The sequence below is a fragment of the Ranitomeya variabilis genome, chromosome 1 (assembly GCF_051348905.1).
Source record: "Ranitomeya variabilis isolate aRanVar5 chromosome 1, aRanVar5.hap1, whole genome shotgun sequence".
In the NCBI taxonomy this organism is placed as follows: Eukaryota; Metazoa; Chordata; class Amphibia; order Anura; family Dendrobatidae; genus Ranitomeya; species Ranitomeya variabilis.
In genome coordinates this window covers 393,323,640-393,336,876 of record NC_135232.1, presented here as the reverse complement: position 1 = coordinate 393,336,876, position 13,237 = coordinate 393,323,640, and the positions used below count along the sequence as shown (strand labels likewise).

The window sequence follows — 13,237 nt, the reverse complement described above, 5'->3', positions numbered from 1 at the left end:
ATTTCAGCTCCAATTTGTTTTATTTTACCAAGGGTAACAGGAGAAAATAGACTGCAAAAGTTGTTGTACAATTTGTCCTGAGTACGCTGATACCCCATATGTGGGTGTAAACCATTGTTTGGGCGCATGGCAGAGCTTGGAAGGGAAGGAGCGCCATTTGACTTTTCAATGCAAAATTTACTGGAATTGAGATGGGACGCCATGTTGCGTTTGGAGAGCCCCTGATGTGCCTAAACATTGAAACCCCCTACAAGTGACACCATTTTGGAAAGTAGACCCCCTAAGGAACTTATCTAGATGTGTGGTGAGCACTTTGACCCACCAAGTGCTTCACAGAAGTTTATAATGCAGAGCCGTAAAAATAAAAAATCATATTTTTTCACAAAAATGATCTTTTCGCCCCCAATTTTTTATTTTCCCAAGGGTAAGAGAAGAAATTGGTCCCCAAAAAATGTTGTGCAATTTGTCCTGAGTACGCAGATACCCCATATGTTGGGGTAAACCACTGTTTGGGCGCATGGCAGAGCTTGGAAGGGAAGGAGCGCCATTTGACTTTTCAATGCAAAATTGACTGGAATTGAGATGGGACGCCATGTTGCGTTTGGAGAGCCCCTGATGTGCCTAAACATTGAAACCCCCTACAAGTGACACCATTTTGGAAAGTAGACCCCCTAAGGAACTTATCTAGATGTGTGGTGAGCACTTTGACCCACCAAGTGCTTCACAGAAGTTTATAATGCAGAGCCGTAAAAATAAAAAATCATATTTTTTCACAAAAATGATCTTTTCGCCCCCAATTTTTTATTTTCCCAAGGGTAAGAGAAGAAATTGGTCCCCAAAAAATGTTGTGCAATTTGTCCTGAGTACGCAGATACCCCATATGTTGGGGTAAACCACTGTTTGGGCGCATGGCAGAGCTTGGAAGGGAAGGAGCGCCATTTGACTTTTCAATGCAAAATTGACTGGAATTGAGATGGGACGCCATGTTGCGTTTGGAGAGCCCCTGATGTGCCTAAACATTGAAACCCCCTACAAGTGACACCATTTTGGAAAGTAGACCCCCTAAGGAACTTATCTAGATGTGTGGTGAGCACTTTGACCCACCAAGTGCTTCACAGAAGTTTATAATGCAGAGCCGTAAAAATAAAAAATCATATTTTTTCACAAAAATGATCTTTTCGCCCCCAATTTTTTATTTTCCCAAGGGTAAGAGAAGAAATTGGTCCCCAAAAAATGTTGTGCAATTTGTCCTGAGTACGCAGATACCCCATATGTTGGGGTAAACCACTGTTTGGGCGCATGGCAGAGCTTGGAAGGGAAGGAGCGCCATTTGACTTTTCAATGCAAAATTGACTGGAATTGAGATGGGACGCCATGTTGCGTTTGGAGAGCCCCTGATGTGCCTAAACATTGAAACCCCCCACAAATGACACCATTTTGGAAATTAGACCCCCTAAGGAACTTATCTAGATGTGTTTTGAGAGCTTTGCACCCCCAAGTGTTTCACTACAGATTATAACGCAGAGCCGTGAAAATAAAAATTCTTTTTTTTTTTCACAAAAATGATTTTTTAGCCCCCAGCTTTTGTATTTTTACAAGAGTAACAGAATAAATTGGACCCTACAAGTTGTTGTCCAATTTGTCCTGAGTACGCTGATACCCCCTATGTGGGGGGTAACCACTGTTTGGGCACATGACAGAGCTCGGAAGGGAAGGAGCGCCATTTGGAATGCAGACTTAAATGGATTGGTCTGCAGGCGTCACGTTGCATTTGCAGAGCCCCTGATGTACCCAAACAGTACAACCCCCCCACAAGTGACCCCATATTGGAAACTAGACCTCCCAAGGAACTTATCTAGATGTGTTGTGAGAACTTTGAACCCCCAAGTGTTTCACTACAGTTTGTAACGCAAAGCCGTGAAAATAAAAATTCTTTTTTTTTTTCACAAAAATGATTTTTTAGCCCCCAGCTTTGTATTTTTACAAGGGTAACAGAATAAATTGGACCCTACAAGTTGTTGTCCAATTTGTCCTGAGTACGCTGATACCCCCTATGTGGGGGGTAACCACTGTTTGGGCACATGACAGAGCTCGGAAGGGAAGGAGCGCCATTTGGAATGCAGACTTAAATGGATTGGTCTGCAGGCGTCACGTTGCATTTGCAGAGCCCCTGATGTACCCAAACAGTACAACCCCCCCACAAGTGACCCCATATTGGAAACTAGACCTCCCAAGGAACTTATCTAGATGTGTTGTGAGAACTTTGAACCCCCAAGTGTTTCACTACAGTTTGTAACGCAAAGCCGTGAAAATAAAAATTCTTTTTTTTTTTTCACAAAAATGATTTTTTAGCCCCCAGCTTTGTATTTTTACAAGGGTAACAGAATAAATTGGACCCTACAAGTTGTTGTCCAATTTGTCCTGAGTACGCTGATACCCCCTATGTGGGGGGTAACCACTGTTTGGGCACATGACAGAGCTCGGAAGGGAAGGAGCGCCATTTGGAATGCAGACTTAAATGGATTGGTCTGCAGGCGTCACGTTGCATTTGCAGAGCCCCTGATGTACCCAAACAGTACAACCCCCCCACAAGTGACCCCATATTGGAAACTAGACCTCCCAAGGAACTTATCTAGATGTGTTGTGAGAACTTTGAACCCCCAAGTGTTTCACTACAGTTTACAACGCAGAGCCGTGAAAATAAAACATATTTTTTTCCCACAAAAATGATTTTTAGCCCCCCAAATTTTTATTTTCCCAAGGATAACAAGAGAACTTGGACCGCAGAAGTTGTTGTTCAATTTGTCCCGAGTACGCTGATAACCCATATGTTGGGGTAAACCCCTTTTTGGACGCACGGGAGAGCTCGGAAGGGAAGGAGCACTGTTTTACTTTTTCAACGCAGAATTGGCTGGAATTGAGATCGGACGCCATGTCGCGTTTGGAGAGCCCCTGATGTGCCTGAACAGTGGAAACTCCCCAATTCTACCTGAAACCCTAACCCAAACACACCCCTAACCCTAATCCCAACGGTAACCCTAACCCTACCCCTAACCTCACCTCTAACCGTTTAATGAACATTTTCTGACAGTCATAAGTGCCACGTATTTAAGTGCCACATATTTAAGTGCCACGTATTTAAGTGCCACGTGTTTCAGTGCCACGTGTTTCAGTGCCACGTGTTTCAGTGCCACGATATTTCAGTGCCACGTATTTCAGTGCCACGTACTATAAATACTATAACTATGTGGTTATACGTGGCACTGAAATATCGTGGCACGTAAATACGTGGCACTTAAGTACGTGGCACTTAAATACGTGGCACGTAAATACGTGGCACGTAAATACGTGGCACGTAAATACGTGGCACGTAAATACGTGGCACTTAAGTACGTGGCACTTAAGTACGTGGCACTTAAGTACGTGGCACTTAAGTACGTGGCACTTATATACGTGGCACTTATATACGTGGCACTTATATACGTGGCACTTATATACGTGGCACTTATATACGTGGCCACTGAAATATCGTGGCACTTATATACGTATATAAACGTATATTTTAGTGCCACGTATTTCAGGTTAGGGGTAGGGTTAGGGGTAGGGTTTTTTTTGTTTGTTTGTTTTCTTGTGTTTTTCTATAAAAACGCATGCGTCTAAAAACGCATGCGTTTTACCACGTTTACATGCGTTTTTTCACACATGCGTTTTTTAAAAAAACGCATGCAGATAAAAACGCAAGTGTGAAACCAGCCTAAAAGACGCTTTTTATAGCAAAAAAGTTTTTGCGTCTCCACATTTTGAGACCTATAATTTTTCCACATTTTGGTCCACAGAGTCATGTGAGGTCTTGTTTTTTGTGGGACGAGTTGACGTTTTTATTGGTAACATTTTCGGACACGTGACCATTTTTGATCACTTTTTATTCCGATTTTTGTGAGGCAGAATGACCAAAAACCAGCTATTCATGAATTTCTTTTGGGAGAGGCGTTTATACCGTTCCGCGTTTGGTAAAATTGATAAAGCAGTTTTATTCGTCGGGTCAGTACGATTACAGCGATATCTCATTTATATAATTTTTTTATGTTTTGGCGCTTTTATACGATAAAAACTATTTTATAGAAAAAATAATTATTTTGGTATCGCTTTATTCTCAGGACTATAACTTTTTTATTTTTTTGCTGATGATGCTGTATGGCGGCTCGTTTTTTGCGGGACAAGATGACGTTTTCAGCGGTACCATGGTTATTTATATCCGTCTTTTTGATCGCGTGTTATTCCACTTTTTGTTCGGCGGTATGGTAATAAAGCGTTGTTTTTTGCCTCGTTTTTTTTTTTTTTTTCTTACGGTGTTTACTGAAGGGGTTAACTAGTGTGGCAGTTTTATAGGTTGGGTCGTTACGGACGCGGCGATACTAAATATGTGTACTTTTATTGTTTTTTTTATTTTATTTAGATAAAGAAATGTATTTATGGGAATAATATTTTATTTTTTTTTTCATTATTTTGGAATATTTTTTTTTTTTTTTTTTTACACATTTGGAAAAATTTTTTTTTAACTTTTTTACTTTGCCCCAGGGGGGGACAATACAGATCGGTGATCTGTCAGTTTGCATAGCACTCTGACAGATCACCGATCTGAGGAAAGTGCAGGCTGCTTCACAGTGCCTGCTCTGAGCAGGCTTCTGTGAAGCCACCTCCCTCCCTGCAGGACCCGGATCCGCGGCCATCTTGGATCCGGGTCTGGGAGCTGCAGGGAGGGAGGTAAGACCCTCGCAGCAACGCGATCACATCGCGTTGCTGCGGGGGTCTCAGGGAAGCCCGCAGGGAGCCCCCTCCCTGCGCGATGCTTCCCTGCACCGCCGGCACATCGCGATCATGTTTGATCGCGGTGTGCCGGGGGTTAATGTGCCGGGGGCGGTCCGTGACCGCTCCTGGCACATAGTGCCGGATGTCAGCTGTGATAATCAGCTGACACCCGGCCGCGATCGGCGGCGCTCCCCCCGTGAGCGCCGCTGATCGCGTATGACGTACTATCCCGTCGGCGGTCATGGGGGCCCACCCCACCTCGACGGGATAGTACGTCGGATGTCAGGAAGGGGTTAAGTGACATTTCCCTCAGGTCTGCATTACATCAGCACCATTTATAAAAATGTTATTTTATTTTGTTGGCATTTTAGAAGGTTGAAAACAATGTAGCAGTCATTTTTAATTTTTTCCAAGGAAATTTAAAAATTTTTTTCTTCTTTTCTTTTAGGGACCTATTCAGTTTTGATGTGACTTTGGGGGTCCTATATAATAAAAACCCTCCAAAAGTGATACCATTTTCAAAACAGCATCAGTCAACATATTCAAAGCTGCTGTCAGATAGTTTAACCCTTCAGGGGCATTTCAGGAATTAATGCAAATTGTCATGACTGGACTTAAAAAAATATATATCTTTACCACCTAAAATGTCGCTAACTTCTGAATAGGTCACTATAGCCGGCAGACTCCAAGACCATTATTTGCCCATGAATTGCTATGGCAACCATCAGGACCACAGGATCAATCTCAGGGTACCGATGGGGATAAAGTGGGAGCTCCCACACTCTTGTTAATCATATACATGTTGCAGTCACTATTGACAGCAGCAGCTAGGGGGTTAAATGGTCATTGTCAGTGTGACACTGATCGTGACTGATGCAACAGGGCGTGATGTCTACTATAGTGTACAGCTGATACCTGCAGGATTGTCACCTGTATGGAGATGCTATTCTCTTATATCTCAGGTCAGTAAAAAGATGTATTGTGGTCATTAAAGGGGTTAAATCTGCAAGTAAAGGTTTCTTCCTTCTGGAGAGTGACATACTGGCTCTGGCATACCAATGTAAGGAGGCAGATTCGCTGTGCAATGCTCCTCTGGGAGATTTAAAGGCAACCTGTCACCCCCAAAATCGAAGGTGAGCTAAGCCCACCAGCATCAGGGGCTTATCTACAGCATTCTGTAATGCTGTAGATAAGTCCTCGATGTATCCTGAAAGATGAGAAAAAGAGGTTAGATTATACTCACCCAGGGGCGGTCCCGGTCCGGTTCTGGTCTGATGGGCATCGCGGTCCGGGGCTTCCCATCTTCTTACGAGGACGTTGAGGGCTTATCTACAGCATTACAGAATGCTGTAGATAAGCCCCTGATGCTGGTGGGCATAGCTCACCTTCGATTTTGGGGGAGACAGGTTCCCTTTAATATGCAAAATTACTTCTTGAGAGAGAGGGGAATAGAACTCTATAGCGAATAAAAGAGACATGTTTTAGCAGACAAAACCCCTTTATGGTACCTTCACACACAGAAAGGTAGCACAAAGAGGCAAGACATTTTTGCAGAAGTCGCAATGTGTAAAAATTGTGTAACTTTATAAAAAGAAAATAAATATGATGATGTGGGAGAGGGAGTAACTTTTACCACTATAAACCAGACAATTGGCAGTTTTAAATTCCCTACAGTGATTTTTTGGGGGGAAAGTAGTTTAAATTTTATTTGCTAGTTTGCCTTTTTGTTTTTTGCTCCTCGTAAACTGACCTGCGGTGCATGTTTTAAATCCTCATCAGGTCATTTTCTTTTGTGGGTACGCAGAGTTTTGTGTGTGTATTAGATGCAGAAAATCCGCAGGTAAAAAAATGCACGTGATTTTAGTACATTTCCGCTCCAGAAACGCAAGTAATCCACAGGACTATCAATAAAGCTTTGTCAAACGCTAATACCAGGAAGTATCCAAAACAAAGTAGCTTTAAAGCATGACACACACGAAAAAAGACAAAAAAAGCATGAAAAAAAGCGCAAATAATACAATTTACTTAAGTGCAGAAAATCTGCAACATCAAAAGCTTATCGTGGAGTATGTGTGTAAACAAAACAAAAAAAAGTGCGCTATTGGTCCAGAAAAGTGGGGCAAGTGTCATGCAATTTTCATTTGAGTACATTGCGATCTTTATCACCTAGCATCCGATTGACATGCGAAAGCGATCCGATTGTAAATGCTAATGTTAAATTTGCATTGCATAGAGTAATTCTCTATGTTATTTAAACAGTTTTCCTAGCAAATATTCTTCACCGTACACACACACAATATACACATATGTTAATTTATTTCAAGATAGATAGAAATTTTATTGAAATCTATAAATCCGTGCTGTGTGTGTAGTTTACTGTAAATTTCATTAATAAATTGTTTTCGGAAAACAATGGTGTGGGATCCCCCAAAATTATATTAACCAGCAGAGGGAAAGAGGACAGCTGGGGGATAATACCCATGGAGCTTCCAAGGCATTTAATATCAGCTCACAGCTGTATAATTACCGTATATACTAGAGTATAAGCCGAGAACTCTACTTTTGCCCCGAAAAACTGGGAAAACCTAATGACTTGAGTATAAGCCTATGGTGGGAAAAGCAGCAGCTACTGGTAAATTTCAAAAAATAAAAATAGATATCAATAAAAGTAAAATTAATTGAGACATCAGTATGTTAAGTGTTTTTGAATATCATATAAATGAATCAGGAGCTCCATATAATGCTCCATACAGTTCATGATGGGCCCCATAAGATGCTCCATACAAAATACGCCCCATATAAATACTCCATAAAGTTCATGATGGGCCCCATAAGATGCTCAATATTAAAATATGCCCCATATAATGCTGCATAAAAGGTTAATGATGGCCCCATAAGATGCTCCATAAAATAATATGCCCCATATGCTGCTGCTGCGATTAAAAGAAAAAAACCAAAACAAAACAACAACAACAACATACTCACCCCTCGTCACTGGGGTCTGGTGCCGATGTCCCAAGCAGGCGGGGATACCAGCGCGCTATGGGGGCCAGTTGCGGGAGTTGCAGCTGGCTCAGGACACTGGCACTTGCGATATTCACCTCTCGCCGTTCCGCCACCGTGCACTGCTGTGTCTTTCGGGTCTCTGCAGTGACTGTTCAGGCAGAGAGCGTGTACAAACCACGTCATCGTGCCCTCTGACCTGAACGTCACAGCCAGAGGACGCAGAAGACAGCGCCCGGCGGTGGAAAGGGGACAGGTGAATATTGCATGGCTCACCATCCCCCCCATTATACTCACCCTCCTGGCGCGGTCTCTGCTTCTCAGATGGCCTCTAGTGCCGCCAGATCTTCCTGTGTTCAGCGGTCACATGGTGCTGCTCATTAGAATATGCGCTCCACGTCTATGGGAGTGGAGTCGCGTCCATATTCATTACTTTAATGAGCGGTACCAGGAGACCGCTGAATACAGGAAGAGCTGCGGGCTGCGGGCGCCGATACCATCTGAGAAGCAGGCGATTATGATGTGACAGACACCACTCCTGCCTCTCCCGCCGACCCACTGGGACAATGACTCGAGTATAAGCCGAGAAAGGCACTTTTAGCCTAAAAAAAAATGGGCTGAAAATCTCGGCTTATACTAGAGTATATACGGTAATTAAAATAGGGTACCCCCCAAAAAATGACATAGGGTCCCCTTATAATTAATAACCAACAAAGACTAGGCAGACAGCTGCCGGCTGATATTTCATTTTTTACAGGGGACATTGGCTTCAATGGATTGGGAGTGAAGTTGAGTAAAAAAGTGTTATGGATTCATTTTAATTCAATAAAAGGAGTGTCATTTTTTTCAAATAAAAAAAGACTTTATTCTGAGTGTTATTTTTGCAATTTGACTATGGGGTTAGTAATGAGTCTTATATACGCCTCTATATACGCCTCTCCATTACTAACCCCTGGGCTTGACGTCAGCTGCCAAAACAAAGGTGACATCAACCCCAATACCATCACCCCATTTGCCAGCTCACCAGGGCAAGTGGGAAGAGCAAGGCCAAGAGCCATAATTGGCGCATCTTAAGGATGCACCTTTTCTGGGGCGGCTAAGAGTTGGTGTTAGTCTGGGACGGGGCTAATATTCATGCCCCCTTCCTAGCCTATTAATACACTGCCCCCAAAAAATAAAGGGAACACAAAGTCCTCGATGTACCTGTCTGAACTCCCTACAATGCCTGGGCATGCTCCTGATGAGACGGCGGAGATTCTCCTCAGGGATCTCCTCTCAGACCTGCATTAAAACATCAGTAATCTCCTTGACAGTTTGTGATGCAATGTGGCATTGGTGGGTGGAGACGTGAGGTCCCAGATGTGATCAATTGGATTCAGGTCTAGGGAAGTTCAGGCCAGTCCACAGCATCAATGCCTTCATCATGCAGGAACTGCGGACACATTTCAGCCACATGAGGCCTAGCATGGTCATGCATCAAAAAGGAACCCAGGGTCCATTGCACCTCTATATGGTCTCACAATGGGTCTAAGGATCTAATCCTGTAACCTAAGGGCAGTCAGTGTACCTCTGGTTAGCACATGGAGGGCTGTGTGGAACGCCAACAAAATGCCTCCCCACATCAGTACTGACTCACTGCCAAACTGGCCATGCTGAAGAATGTTGGAGGCAGCAGAACGTTCTCCACGGCATCTCCAGACTCTGTCACATGTGCTCAGTGCGAGCCTGCTTTTATAAGTGAAGAGCACAGGGTGTCAATGTCGAATCTGCCAATCCTGGTGTTCTCTGCAAATGTCAATTGCCCTGCACGGTGTTGGGCTGTAAGTACAACACCCACTTGTTGACATCGGCCCACATACCACCCTAATGGAGTCTGTTTCTGACAGTTTGAGCAGATGCATGGATGTTGGTGGCCTGCTAGAGGACATTTTGCAGGGCTTTGGAACTGCTCCTCCTTGCAGTCAGGAAGTGGTAGCAGTCCTGCTGCTGGGTTGTTGCCTTGATGTGCCATCCCAGATGAGCTGCACTAACTAAGCAAGTTCTGTGGGTTGTAGACACCACCTCATGCTACTCTACAGTACCTCTAGGGAAGGGAACAATGACAAAATACAAAAGTGACCAAAACAGTCAAAAAGGATGAGAACAGAGAAATGGTTTGTGGTCACCCCCTGCAGAACCATTTGCACAACAGGAGAAATTGATTCACAATCAGTGTTGCATCATAATTGGACAGGTTGATTTCACAGATGAGTGATTTACTTGGGAGTTACATTGTGCGGTTTAAGTGTTTTCTTTATTTTTTGAGCAGTGTTTCAGGCTACAGCTGTCTGCCTAGCCTTCGCTGTTTATTAATAATAAGGGGACCCTACTTCATCTTTCTTTGGAAGTTCCCTCATTTTAATAACCAGTAAAGTCCAAGTACATAGCTGTGAGCTGATACTAATAGTCTGGGAAGCTCCATGGGCATTACCCCCTTGAAAGGCTATAAACCTCTGCCCCCCAGCTGTCTGCTTTCTCTCTGCGGGCCAATTAAATTTTGGAGGATCCCACGCCATTTTTTTTTTATTTATTTATTTTTTTTTTCAGAAAATAATTTATTTAGTAATCCAATACATGAACAGTAAGCTACACAAGCACTGTAATAATGTGACTGACATTTATATCCATATCTATTCTAACTTTTCTTGCTCTGAATTTAGGGTACCGTCTCACAGTGGCACTTTGGTCGCTACGACGGCACGATCCGTGACGTTCCAGCGATATATACATATGATCTCGCTGTGTCTGACACGCTACTGCGATCAGGGACCCCGCTGAGAATCGTACGTCGTAGCAGATCGTTTGAAACTTTATTTCGTCGCTGGATCACCCGCTGTCATCGCTGGATCGGTGTGTGTGACACCGATCCAGCGATGTGTTCGCTTGTAACCAGGGTAAACATCGGGTTACTAAGCGCAGGGCCGCGCTTAGTAACCTGATGTTTACCCTGGTTACCATTATAAATGTAAAAAAAAAAAACAAAAAAAAAAAAAACCACTACATACTCACATTCCTGTGACTGTCACGTCCCTCGCCGTCAGCTTCCCGCACTGACTGTGAGCTCCGGCCGTAAAGTAAAAGCAGAGCACAGCGGTGACGTCACCGCTGTGCTGTGCTTTACGGCCGGCACTGACACAGTCAGTGCGGGAAGCTGACGGCGAGGGACGCGACAGACATGGCAATGTAAGTATGTAGTGTTTTTGTTTTTACATTTACAATGGTAACCAGGGTAAACATCGGGTTACTAAGCGCGGCCCTGCGCTTAGTAACCCGATGTTTACCCTGGTTACCCGGGGACTTCGGCATCGTTGGTCGCTGGAGAGCTGTCTGTGTGACAGCTCTCCAGCGACCACACAACGACTTACCAACGATCACGGCCAGGTCGTATCGCTGGTCGTGATCGTTGGTAAATCGTTTAGTGTAACGGTACCCTTACTGTACGCAGCAGATGAAATGTTGGGTTTTTCAAGGACATGGGTGTATAAAAATCAGAGGGCATTTGCATGGTCTGAGTGTTGTGCTTTATTTTTTTTCTTAAATCACACCCATTGACTTGCATTGACGAGTTTTGTCCGATATACGAGGACAATTGCAGCATGGTGCAATTTCTCGGTCCAATCTAAGGAGAAATGAGAAAAAAAAAAAAAAGCAGATGAGCAGGGACTCCTAGATAAGCATTGTTTAGAGTGCAACCCGATTTTTTTATTGGATAGTACAAGGCAGTTTTTCTAGCAAATGAGTATGAGTCCTAAAAGGTCTCGCTTCCACTTGCGATTAAATTGGATGAATGCAGTTCATGACTGCATTTGTACCAATTTAATGCTAGGCTTCTGTTCTCAGTGGCATTATTTACAGACTTATAGCAATCCGATTGGAGCATTTAAAAAAAAAAAAATAATAATTGCAGCATGCTGCGATTGCATGCCAAATTCGGATCGCAAGCACCCATATAAGGGTATGTGCACACGTTGCGGATTCTCTGCGGATCCGCAGCGTTTTTTGCAGTGCAGAAACGCTGCAGATCCGCAATTGATTTACAGTACAATGTAAATCAATGAGAAAAAAAAAAAAGTGCTGTGCACACGTTGCGGAAAATCCGCTGCGGAAACGCTGCGGTTTAAAAGAAGTAGCATGTCACTTCTTTTTTGAGAAATCTGCAGCGTTTTTGTACCCACTCCATTATAGAAAACCGCAGGGGTAAAAAACGCAGCAAATCCGCAAGAAAACCGCAGCAAAAACACACTAAAAAACGCTGCGGAACCGCACAAAAAAACGCAGGTGCGTTTTCTGCCAGGAGAGACAGAATCCGCACCAGAAATTCCTAAGCCTAATCCGCAACGTGTGCACATAGCCTAAGTCTATGGGTGCATGTGAAAAACATGGCACTGCAATTGGATATCACCCAAGTGCAGCGAGATTCCCGCCGACGCAGGCAGCAAAGGAGATTAATTTCTCCGTCATAGCTGTGCTGCGATGCTCTCATGCGAAAGGATTGGAGCACAGAGCATTGACACACAGCTTACACTTGCAGCACAGCATGAGAAGAGTGTCATTAACCCCTTTCTGCCAGCTGACGGAATAGTACGTCAGCTGGCAGATCCCCCGCTTTGAGGTGGGCTCCGGTGGTGAACCCACCTCAAAGCCGCGACATGTCAGCTGTTTTGTACAGCTGACATGTGCGCGCAATGAGCGCGAGCGGAATCGCGATCCGCCCGCGCCCATTAACTAGTTAAATGCCGCCGTCAAGCGCTGACAGCGGATTTAACTAGCGCTCCCGGCCGCGCGGCCGGAGGCCCCCCCACCGCTGACCCCCGTCACATGATCGGGGGTCAGCGGTGCATTGCCATAACAACCAGAGGTCTCCTTGAGACCTCTATGGTTGTTGATGGCCGATTGCTTTGAGCGCCACCCTGTGGTCGGCGCTCAAAGTACACCACCATTTCTACTACATAGAGGTGATCTGTACTTCACCTCTATGTAGCAGAGGCGATCGTGTAGTGCATGCTTCTAGCCTCCTATGGAGGATATTAAAGCATGCCAAAATTTAAAAAAAAAAAAAAAAGTGTTTAAAAATATAAAAAAATAAAAAATATAAAAGTTCAAATCACCCCCCTTTCGCCCCAATCAAAATAAAACAATAAAAAATAAATCAAACCTACACATATTTGGTATTGCGGCGTTCAGAATCGCCCAATCTATCAATAAAAACAAAGGATTAACCTGATCGCTAAATGGAGTAGCGAGAAAAAAAATCAAAACGCCAAAATTACGTTTTTTGGTCGCCGCGACATTGCATTAAAATGTAATAACGGGCGATCAAAAAAACGTATCTGCACCAAAATGGTATCAATAAAAACGCCAGCTTGGCACGCAAAAAATAAGCCCT

General features: G+C 43.8%; 1 protein-coding gene across 3 annotated transcripts in view; it reads right to left on the bottom strand.

The window, feature by feature from the left end:
* KANK1 (KN motif and ankyrin repeat domains 1) overlaps window positions 1–13,237 on the bottom strand; it is a 356,154-nt gene that overhangs the window by 279,979 nt on the left and 62,938 nt on the right. The window contains exon 2 of one of the 3 annotated variants that reach the window (XM_077249102.1): window positions 11,397–11,470. The exons of the other annotated variants lie outside the window; for them this stretch is intronic. The gene's annotated coding sequence lies outside the window, so the exon portion shown is untranslated. The remainder of the gene's footprint in view (window positions 1–11,396; window positions 11,471–13,237) is intronic. 3 annotated transcript variants of the gene reach the window in all.